The sequence below is a fragment of the Sturnira hondurensis genome, unplaced genomic scaffold, assembly GCF_014824575.4.
Source record: "Sturnira hondurensis isolate 20B ecotype Veracruz unplaced genomic scaffold, ASM1482457v3 Scaffold0021765, whole genome shotgun sequence".
Taxonomy (NCBI): Eukaryota; Metazoa; Chordata; class Mammalia; order Chiroptera; family Phyllostomidae; genus Sturnira; species Sturnira hondurensis.
Window position 1 is genome coordinate 1,508,901 of NW_028094396.1, and position 12,064 is coordinate 1,520,964.

Consider the following 12,064-nt stretch of genomic DNA (forward strand, 5'->3'; position numbering starts at 1 on the left):
TAGCAGATCTCTGGACAATCAGTTTAGACCTACCTCCGCCCACTCATATCATTCCTCATCAGGGTTAGAACCCTCCCAACCTTTCCTCTTTTCATGTCACTAGTCATGTGGAAGACCCTCTTACACGGGGAACAAGGAGCAGGAAAACAGCCTCCTGAGACACTGGTACAAGCCCTCGCACAACGGCTTTCTTAAGCATTACTCCTGGAGATAACATCTAAGCCTCAATTGTGTTTTAGCTGCAGCCCCAAAAGGCAGAAAAAACAGATGAGATACAGCCGGCCTCAGGAAAGGCTGTATTGACTAATGACCCCCTACACTGACACCAACAATCAGTGGAGACCATGACCCTGAAAGGACAAACCTGGAAAGGACACACCTGGAAAGCTGATGACTAGTCTATTAAAATTATCCTCTGGCAGGCCAAGATGGGGGCGTAGGTGGAAACACTGTGCCTCCTTGCACAACCAAATTTAAGGACAACAAAGATTTACAAACAAAAATACAACCAAAAGAGACAGAAAACTGAACTGTACTTAAGTCTGACAACAATGAACCACTCATCCAGACCGGTAAGAGGGGCAGAGTCGGCGGCCAGTGGAGAAGGGTTCCAGCAGGAGGAGGCGGTGATTGGCAACCAGGGTGGGCGTGGGACAAAAACCCAGTAAGGCTCGAAAGGCAGCTGGCTGACCGCAGACACACATTTGTGAGCAGAGAAATCAGGCAGGTTTAAAAACAGTCAGTGAGACAGACCTTACAACCCAGGGCACCAGCGACTGGAAATAAAGCCTAAAAGCACCGAATGGAAAAACTTTCAGGGGTTGAGGTGCTGGGAGAGGCTCCTAGACTCACAGGAGAGTTCGTTGGAGAGACCCGCAGGGTCCTAGAATGAACACAAGGCCACCCACACGGGAATCCACACCAGAAGGGCCCAATTTGCCGTGGGAAGTGGCAGAGGGGACTGAAATCCAAGCTCGAGCAGAAAAAATGCCATAGCTCCCTCTCTGACCCTACCCCCAGTTACAACCCAGAGACTGGGCTGACCCACCCCAAACTTTGAACACCTAAGCTTTCATCCCTCACACATAACAGGCACGAACAGACCAAAACGTTATGGCTCAAGCCGAAGAACAGGTCAAAGCCCTAGAGCCAATACTTCTAAGCGATCAAGAGATAGCCAATCTATCAGATGCACAGTTCAAAACACTGGTGATCAGGATGCTCACTGAACTGGTTGATTATAGTCACAAATTAGATGAAAAAATGAAGGCTACACTAAGTGAAATGAGGCAAAATGCACAGGGCACCAATAGTGATGGAAACAAATCTGGGACTAAAATCAACAGAGTGGACCAGAAGGAAGGAAGAAATGACCAAACAGAAAACAATGAAGAAACAAGAATTCAAAAAAAATCAAGGAGAGGCTTAGGAACCTCCAGGACATCTTTAAACTATACCCCCAATTATAGGGGGTACCAGAAGGGGAAGAGGAACAGCAACAAGTGGAAAACTTATTAGAACAAATAATAAAGGAGAACTTCCCCAGTCTGGCAAAGGAAATAGACTTCCAGGAAGTCCAGGAAGCTCAGAGAGTCCCAAAGAAGCTGGACCCAAGAAGGAACACACCAAGGCACATCAGAATTACATTAGCCAAGATTAAAATGAAGAATAAAATTCTAGAAGCAGCAAGAGATAAGGGGACAGTTACCTACAAAGGAGTACCCATCAGATTATCAGCTGATTTCTCAAGAGACCTTACAGGCAAGAAGGGCCTGGAAAGAACTATTCCAAGCCATGAAATCCAAAGACCTACAGCCAAGATTGCTCTATCCAGCAAAGCTTTCATTTAGAATGGAAGGGCAGATAAAGTGCTGCTCAGATAAGGTCAAGTTCAAGGAGTTCATCATCACCAAGCCCTTATTATAGGAAATGTTAAAGGGACTTATCTAAGAAAAAGAAGATAAAGAAAAATGAACAGTGAAAGGACAGCAAACTCACAGTTATTAACAACCACACCTAAAACAAAAGCAAACCAAGAGGACAGCTAGATCATGAGTGGAACCATAGAAATGAAGAACACATGGAGGGTTAGCAACAGGGGGGTGGGAGGAGGAGTAGGGGGGAGAAGGCACAGAAAATAGCATAGATGGTAGGTAGAAAATAGACAGGGGGAGGGCAAGAATAGTATGGGACATAAAGAATCTAAAGAACTTGTGACACATGGACAAACTAAAGGAGGGGAATGGTGAGGGAGGGAGTGTGCAGGATGAAGGGGAATGAAGGGGGGGAAATGGGACAACTGTAATGGCATAATCAATAAAATATATTTTTTTTAAAAAAGATCCTCCGTTCGGACCTTCCCTAAAATCCCTGCCCTTAAAAGCCCTCGGGATGGAGGAACCAGCAGGCTCTCCCTCCAGGAGCACACCCTCACCTCTTCCCTCCTCCTCATCTTCCCCGCAGGCACAGTATCTTTACCTTTCCCTCTCCCAAACTCCAAAGGCCCTTCTTTTGCCTCTGTAACTTGTTTCTTAAGCCCATTTATGCTACAGATCACTTCTATATCTGTGACTTTTAGATAAATTTTGTCCTACAGTTTGAGTCTTGGCTCTGAATTCTTTTCCAGCCAAAATTCAAGCACCAAGGTTGCAAAACCAAGGTCCAGTGTGACACCACCAGTCTAACACCTGGTACTGTTCTTGCACTACCAACACAGGCGTAACAAGCCCAATGTGTGATGTAGCAATCACAGTCAGTGCAGCGGTAGCTCCATTAACAGAAATGAAGGACAGTCCAGATCAACTGTCTATTGGATGCCCCACAGGTACTTCATCCATCTAATATCTTTGAGCACCTTTTTATGTACGACCAACTTGAAGTCAACATAACCAAATTTAATACCTTAAAAAAAAAACAGATGAAAAACTGCCCTGCCTGGTGTGGCTCAGTGGATTGAGCACCAGACTATGAACCAAAAATTCGCTGGTGAGATTCCGAGTCATGGCACATGCCCAGGCTGCAGGCCAGGTGACCAGCTGCGGGTGTGCAATAGGCAAAAGACTGATGTTTCTCTGGCACAGTGATATTTCTCTCCCTTTCTTTCTCCGTCCCTTCCCCTCTTTCTCTGAAAATAAATAAAATCTTAAAAAAAAAACCAGACTAAAAACTAGTTCAAGAAAAGGAGGACCTGCACTCAATCATCTATGTTTTCCTGTTAAGTAGTTTAGGTCCTGATAAATACTTGGCATTTACAGTTTGCAGGTAAAACGAAAGAATGAACCAATAAATAAGTAAATGTGAGAAGGGAAACATAATGAGTTCTTATGTATCACCACTGGTAGGCATGAGATCTAGTCTAGGCACATGTATAGTCTAGCCCTGTGCTATTCAAACTGCAGCCTAGCAACAGCATCACCTACAAACCTGGCAGATTGCAGAAGTCATTCCAGATCTGCTGAATCAGAATATTTAACAGTTCTCCAGGTGACCTGCATACCCATTAAAATTTAAGAAGCTCTAGCTAGGGTCGGCTTTAGCTCAAGTGGTTAAGCTCTAGCTAAATACAGGTCCTATTCTGGGGTCCATGGATATGTCTAGGACTGGAAATAAGAAATGTTAACAACCATTAATATTCAACGAACTCCTAAAGAGTAGAAGGACTTAGCATCAACTTCATAAGAGATAAGATTATTAATGGGTAGATAATTATCATAGATGAACCAGATCAAAGAGGGACCTGTGAGGATCTTTACAGCACCTAATTAAGACTATGGACCTTTCTCTTAGGAAGGAAAAATCACAAATGCAAAATTTTGTATATAATTTCAGAGACTTAAAACAACCTGAAATCCATCCTCACCTCTTATATTATGAACTCTAAACTATAAAACATGACTGGCCTCCTCACACAACCACATGAAAATTTCAACTAAAATATAGAACACCATTACTCAGAACCATCAGAAATCAAGCTGAACAGAAGTCTGACAACTATAAAATTGAAGAAACCACATGCAGACTTGTAGGAGGGATGGAAACATGAAACACGCTGGTACTACATTTACCTGTGGTGGATAAAAGTGTGGGAGGGGATATGCTGAGAGGGAGGAGTGCCAGCCCCACACCAACCCCTCCAACCCATGGTTTCAGTGCTAGGAAGGTTAAGACCCCATACCTCCTGACTGCAAAACCCAGCAGGGATAGAATGAATGGAAGAAACTTCTAGAGTCCCAAGCAGTTCCTCTGAAAGAACCCACACATAGACTTACTCAGACACACTCCCTCCGAGGTCCAGCACCAGGACAGTAGCTTGAAAGACACCAGTGGCAGACAAGGAGGAACTGAAGTGTCTGGGATCAAGGCGAGAGCTTGCGAACAGCTTTCTCTCAGACAGACAGGTGGTAGAAGCCATTGTCCCTTTTCAGGACCCTCCCCCCAAAGAACCACACAGGCGGCAGATGGGTGCCATATCTGTGATTACATCAACCTGGCTAACATTGTTTGGCCCACCTTGGAGATCCCACCCAAGCTGTTAGCTATAATTTTCCATATGATTGGCTGGTGTTGGCTCATGTTTCACAACTTCTTAAATCCTCTAAAACAAGGAACAGCCAGCATCAGGAAGACCCTAGTCCTTGTACCTCTTACTAAATGGCCCCAGGCCCAGCACTAGCAGCAACCAGCCTAGGCTCATAGCTTTACTTTGCATGGGAATCTTCAAGGCCAGCACAAGTAGCAGCCATCCCAGACTGCTTTATAGCCCAGGCAGGGCTGCTCTGGGCAAAACACAGATGGGGGCTGACCTTAGCCTACACCACCTGGGAAACCCCAGGGCCTATGCACCCAGTAGACAGACACAGATCATGCTGGAGCACCACCACCCTGCCCCTGCACCACTGATCTTCAAAGGAAGGTGGAGATTGGTGGTCAGTGGTCACAGACAGTTCTTGCAACTGACTGGCCTGGGTAAATCCTTCCCACTGACATGCTAACGGCAACCAAGGCTCAACTACAAGAGGAAGGTGTACCCAGCCCACACAATGGGCATACTTTAAGTACCCAGCTTCAGTGATAGGGGAGACTGTACCACTGGACCCTACAGGACACACCTCCTACATTAGGTCACACTACCAAGAGAGAAAGTCATGGCAGTTCTACCTAATACATAAAAACAAACACAGGGAGGCTGCCAAAATGAGGAGACAAAGGAACATGGACCAAATGAAAGAACAGATCAAAACTCTAGAAAAAGAACTAAACAAAATGGAGACAATCTATAATATGCAAAGTTCAAAACACTGTTTATAAGGATACTCAAGAAACTTAGTGAGTACCTCAATAGCATAAAAACAATCAGTCAGAAATGAAGGATACACTAATTAAAATAAAGAACAATTTACAGGAAAACAACACTAGAGAAGATGAAGCCAAGAATCAAATCAATGATTTGGAACAGAAGGAAGAAAAAAAAAAAAACCATTGGAACAACAAGAAGAAAAAACAATCCACACTGCCATGGCTGCCCGTGGCGCCATCACCCCTGCCAGCAAGGCTCTGTAGCATGTGGAGTACTCACTGCCCTCGACCAAACAACTGGATGTGGAAGTCGATCAGAGACTGGCAAGAAGCTTGATAGTTGTAGGGCTGGGTGTTGCAGCTTCTGCATTTGCAGGTCACTGTGTATTTCAGATCTGGAAACCTCTAGAACAACTAATCACAGAAACTGCAAAGAAGATTTCAAGTCCTAGCCTTTCATTCTACTTTAAAGGAGGATTTGAATAGACAATGAGTAGGCGAGAAGCTAAGTCTTATTCTGGGTATAAGCCCATCTGCTAGCAAGGCCATGATTAAAATAGCTCACAGAAGACTCATGATTTTTGAATCACCCAGATAAAGGTGAATCTTCATACTTAGCAATCAAAATAAATGAAGCAAAAGACTTGATAGAAGAAACCACCAAACACTGACTGATGCTTAAGGACTACTCTGAAGGAAAAAAGCTAGGGGAGGAGGGGATGTGAAAACAAAGTCCAGCAAATTTAATCAAAACCACCACTGTTATAATTTTCATACATGTACTAACAATAAATAATAATTTATTCCACTGTTAAGTGATATAATAATAAATAAAAGATTAATTATAAAAAGAAAGGAAGAAATAAAATAAGGATAGTGTAAGCAGCTTCTGGAACAACTTCAAGTGTTACAACACTTGCATCATAGGGGTGCCAGAAGGAGAAGGAGCAAGAAATCTGAAATGTATTTGAGAAAATAATGGAAAACAAAACAAAACAAAACACCTCCCTAATTTGCTGAAGGAAATAGACATGCAAGTTCAGGAAGCACAGGGAGTCCCAAACAAGCTGGATGCAAAGAGGCCCATTCCAAGACACATTATCATTAAAATTGTAACAGGGTGCAGCCAAGGGGGTGGGGCCCAATAGGGATTTGTAATGGGGTCTAGAACTGAGGGTATCCAGGAAATATTAGAAAAAAAAAATATATATATATACAGGATGTCCTCACCCCCACAAGTCTGAGCTGGGGGATGGGATGAATGGAGCAAGGCCATGGAGAATTGTTTTAAATAGCAACAGTTTTGCAGATAACCTCTAGAACATAAAGGTAACATATCTATAACCTTTAACTGGTTTCATAGATATGTTAAATAGCTGTGGTCATGCTTTGAGCCAGGGGGATGGGAGTAACTTCAATCCATGATATAACTGGGAGGCAAATCCCTCTGGGTACAGCACCTGCACAGAAGCTTGCAGATGTTTGGGTCCACGCGATAGGACCATGCCTGCCCAGATTTACTGTGGCAGCCCAATAAAGCTGCAAGAATACGGGAATGCTGGCAATAACTGCTTGTGGGAGGAGTTGGAAATGCTGCTGCAGAGGAAGACTGGTGCTAGGATTTTAACCCAGGTGCAGCAGCCATGAAGGAGCTTTTTGGGACCGCATGGCTTTGGCAAAAGCTGGGACCCTGCAGCTTTAGAGTGTGCCCTTTTTGCCACGTGGCTTAAGAAGCAGGAGAGACTTTTCCTGGAAGAAAAGGGATGAAAGGATTCTTGCTGGTGGGCCATGAGAAGGTGCCACATGGTTTTGAGTTAACTGGAAATCACGGCAGTACAGTTGATGGCGCTGGAACCGAGGGGCTGCCTGAACCATGGACTTCTACTTCTTTTCCTGAGATAGGGTATCCCAAACTGGGCAAAGGGGAGAAGGAAAGACTACACATTTGTGGGTATTCTAAAGGACTTTAGTATTTTTAACGAATATCACATTTAATGACATTAAGTCATTACTTTAAGTCTGTATAACTTTTAAAATAAATAATCCCTTTCCTTTTCACCAATCTTTGGCATTGAGAGACATCTTACCCTTGTACTAGGGCAAGGCGAACCTAGTACAGTGGGGAGACCCCAAGAGCACAAGGGTAGGTCCATTCAGTAATAGTGTATCATTCAATCCCTCCCTGGGTCTGTTCTATAACAAAATGCCAAAGGTTAAAGATAAAGACAGAATCTTAGAAACAACAAGAGAAAAGCAGAGAGTCATCTACAAAGGAGTTCCCATAAGACTGTCAGCTGATTTCTCAAAAGAAACTTTGCAGGCTTGTAGGGATTTCCAAGAAATATTCAAAGTCATGACAAGCAGCCAATACTGCTCTACCCACCAATACTATCGTTTAGAATCAAAGGGCAGATAAAGAGCTTCCCAGACAAGAAAAAACTAAAGGAGTTCATCATCACCAAACCATTATTATTTGCAACGTTAAAGGGGCTTATTTAAGGAAAAGAAGACCGAAACTAGGAACAATAAAATGGCAATACATACATGTCTATCAAAAATTGAATATAAAAAACAAACTAAGCAAACAAGAAAAGAGACAGAATCAAGGATACAGAAAGCATTTGATGGTTGCCAGATAGGGGCAAGTGGGGAAATGGGTGAAGAGGTGAAGGGAATTAAGAAGTACAAATAGGTAGTTCCAGAATAGCTATGGGGATGTAAAGTACAGTATAGGAATGGAGTAGCCATATAACTTACATGCATGATCCATGGACATGAACAATGGTGTCAGGATTGCCTGAGGGAGTGGGTAGTGGGGGTAGAGAGGGGCAAAGGTGGAAAAATTGGGACCACTGTAAAAGCATAATCAATAAAATATAATTTATAAAAATAAAGCCACCAAGGTACCTCCTGCTCTAGTATTATACAATTCCATTAAAGACAGAAAGGAAAAGACTCCAAGAATACCCAAGTGGCAAATTTTGGTACGAGATGAAAAATATTAAATTGCAATATATTTAACAAAGTACAGCCAGGGTGCCCCCAAAGAGGGATTTGTAATGGGGTCTAGTACTTGGGGTGTCTAGGAAATACGAAAATACAGGATGTCCTCACCCTCACAAGTCTGAACTGGGGGATGGGACACACGGAGCAGAGCCACTGAGTTATTTTGCACTTCAACAGTTGGCCAGCTTCATACCTGATATGCAAAATGGTTATTTCACATACCTATAACTGCTGGCTACCTTCAGCAGAAGGCTAGATCTGTTAAGTAGCTGTGGCTATGCTTTGAGCCAGGGAGATGGGAGTGACTTCAACTCATGATGTAACTGGGAGGCAGCTCCCCCTGGTTACAGTGCTTGCATGAGAGCTTGGAAATGGTTAGCTCCACGCCACAGTGTCACACCTGCCTGGACTAACTATGGCAGCCAAGAAAGGCCTGCAAAATATACGGGAATGCTGGCAGGTGTACCCGATTGTGGGAGGCGCTGGAAATGAAGTTGCAGAGGAAGATTTGTGAGGGGATTTAAAACCAGGTGTGGCAGCCATGCAGGTTGGAACAAAGCAGTTTTGGGGCTCTCTTTACCACACCGCTTAGGAAGTAGAAGAGACAATGCAGGACTTGAGACAGGCACAGTGTGAGACTTTGCAGGAAAGGAAAGGGTTGGAAAGGACCCTCACTGGTGGGCTATGAGAAGGTGCCACGTGGTTTTGGATTAAGAACTGGAGATCAAGGCAACACAGCTAATGGTGCTGGGAACAGCAGGAGGCCCACCAGACCAGCACAGACGACTGAGAGGAACCAGGAGAAGTGAGCTACAGACTTCTCTTTTTTCCCCCCTGAGCTATAATACCCAAGACTGGCCTGCCAAGGCAAAGGGGGAAGGACTGTATGTGTTTATGGGTGTTTTAAGGGACTTTGGGATTTTAATGAAGATATTATGTCATTACTCTAAGTCTCTATAACTTTTTTAAAAATATTTTATTTCTTTATTTTTAGAGAGAAGGGAAGGGAAGAAAAAAGAAAGGGAGAGAAACATCAATGTGTGGTTGCCTTTTGAGCATTCCCCAATGGGGACCTGACATGCAATCCAGGCATGTGCCCTGACTGGGAATCAAACCAGCAACCGTTTGGTTTGCAGGCCAGTGCTCAATCCACTGAGCCCCACCAGCCAGGGCAAGTCTGTATAACTTTTGAATAAACAGTTCCTTTCCTTTTCACCAAATTCTGACTTTGAGAGCCATAATTCCAATTTTGTGGCAATGGGCTAAGAATCCACAGTGACAGAGGAAACCCATAGCCCCTGGGTCCATTCTGTAACATATACAGATGATACACTTATAGACCTGTACACTTGACACTTATACAATGTTTTTAATCAACGTCACCCAATAAATTTAATTTTAAAAATTTATACATTACTACAACAAAAATAGAGATTTAGAGCTAAATTTAGTCACCTGATCTGGTGTTTGTTAGGAATACAGGCACAAGAGGGAAGTCTCCAGCCCCAAGCAGGTCTGTGGTAAAAGGTCTTATTTGTTTATACTTCTGTATAAGATTTCATTTAACAAAGTTCCATGCTAAGGGTTTGGAATAAACTCTCCTCATTTAACCCCAAATTTGAATAATGACATGAAGAAAATTCTGAAATGTCCTAAATTAAATTACAGCAGGCCAGAGGATGAAAGGTAAAGACAAGAGAAGTTAATCAGTTAACAGTTGCAGGCCAAAACCAGCAGAAGACTTCTTATGTTCCTCAATACACGAATGTTCAAACTTCAAATGAACGTCCAGGTCCTTATCTCCTCTGTTACATAGAGAAAACAGCAGCAGAGCCAACCATCAGGGGCACCAATGCACCTTGCCTGCCCATGAACTTTCAGACTGTTGCCACCACCAGTCCGAATGAGTGGCCACCTTTTCCTTACAGACTCTGTGCCTACTGCAGAACTAGCCCTGCTTTACCTTCTCCCACCCCTTACAACTTACATCTTTCTTCTTCAGACTTAATATATCAAAGAGCTCTGTCAGCTCTAGTACAGCAGCCTTGTCTTCTGCATCTAGCCCTGCTGCTGGTGTTTACAGTAAACATTCCACGACCTGGTCCTTTTTTTCTGGCTAGCATAAACCCTTCTTTCAGAAAAGCTTGAAACCATGAAGGTTTTTGTTTAACAACAAATACTTAAAATCAAGCTCAGAGATCTAATACAGACCTTTCTAAAAGACAGGCAGCTGATCAGAGACACAGCTGATATAAGAATTAATTGCCAAGTGTTCTATCTGCTAATCCCAACATACAACACTTTCGGTTTTGTTTTGTTTTTCTTATTCAAAACTATTCTTCCCCTCCACTCACCATGCAACTGACCAGAAAATAAAAAATACAGAATCATTAAATAAAATACATCCTGTGTCTGCCCTGGCTGGTGTGGCTCAGTGGATCAAGTGGCAGCCTGCAAACCAAAGGGTCACCCATTCAATTCCCCAGTCAGGGCACCTGCCTGGGTTGTGGGCCGGGTCCCCAGTAGGGGGCAAGCAAGAAGGCAACCACACATTGATGTTTCTTTCCCTCCCCCTCTCTAGAAATAAATAAATAAAATCTTTTTTAAAAATCCTGTGTCTTTAAGCTCAGGGGCACATCAGTTCTGTGTATCCCTAAAAATGTACACATGACTTTTTGAAATAATTTTCTTGTGTATTTTCCTTGAATGTGCCAAATGAATGTGCTCTTCCCACTGTCCTATAAATTACCACCATCTGCCCCTCTGAAGCTCCAGACCCCTATCCCTTTCCTTTGCTCAAGACAGCATACAAGTTCAAATGCATGACTTTCTCTTGAGTCTCAAATTAAATTTGTTTTTTCCCTGTTAACCTGTCTTTTGCCAATGTAATTATTAGACCAAAGAGCCAAAACATACAAGTAAATATTCCAAAAACCCATCTTGCAAAAGTCTTCAGAAATTATAAAGTGAGACCAAAAAAAAAGAAAATCACCTATTCTATAAAACAGCGATTTCCAATAAAATCTTGGGCATTCTGCTGAGAAAGCAAAAAGTGGCACTGCTTCAGAGTAGTTCTGATACAGGTAGACCTGGCCAGATGGCCTGGCCAGGTTCCAGAGTGAGGGAAGAGTCTCAGGAAATGGCCAAGGCAGTGGGGGTGAAACCGTGGTGCTAGCTCCCTCCGCATGTGCTGGCATATTTCCCTATCCCCAGGCAGTGATGTGGCAGGAGGAGGCCCTTCATGGAGTCTGCATGAGGCTAGAGAGTGATGAACAAAGGCAAAAGCCCTCCTATTCCCTTCTGGCACATGGTGGAAGGGGGAGGTGCTGTGATGGAGTAAAAAGACCTGCCGCTCTAGTCTGGGAAAAGGATAGGCCTGGCTAGCAAAGCTGAACCCTTCAGAAGTGCACAGAAGTTTGCGCCAGGATATTTAAATGGAGGGAAGACAGAAATATGGGCCCTTGTCTCTTGCTCTGGAATCCAGTGCACAGACGTGTAGGCCAGCGCATTTGTGGACAGGTAAGCCCTGGAAGCCACGGCCAGACAGCAGACCCATGCCCCGAGCATGGGAAGCAGCAGTGGCAGCTGGTGGCGCTAACTACGTGCACAGACTCCAGGAAGAAGCCTGAGGCCCAACAGTGATAAAGAAAGAAGCTGAGCTGTTTGGATGATTGCGCAGTGCCACCTGCTGGGTTCCCAAAGGACAGTACTTTTAAATGGGAGAGGAACTCCAGAAGCAACCTTGGACTGATCTGGCAAAGGA

General features: G+C 43.7%; 1 protein-coding gene and 1 pseudogene across 1 annotated transcript in view; one reads left to right on the top strand and one right to left on the bottom strand.

Annotated features, from left to right (window-relative positions):
- The window catches only part of SNX4 (sorting nexin 4), a 78,130-nt gene that overhangs the window by 17,993 nt on the left and 48,073 nt on the right, over nucleotides 1–12,064 (bottom strand). The gene's annotated exons all lie outside the window — the stretch shown is intronic.
- Nucleotides 5,515–6,088, top strand: LOC118978298 (dnaJ homolog subfamily C member 15-like; annotated as a pseudogene).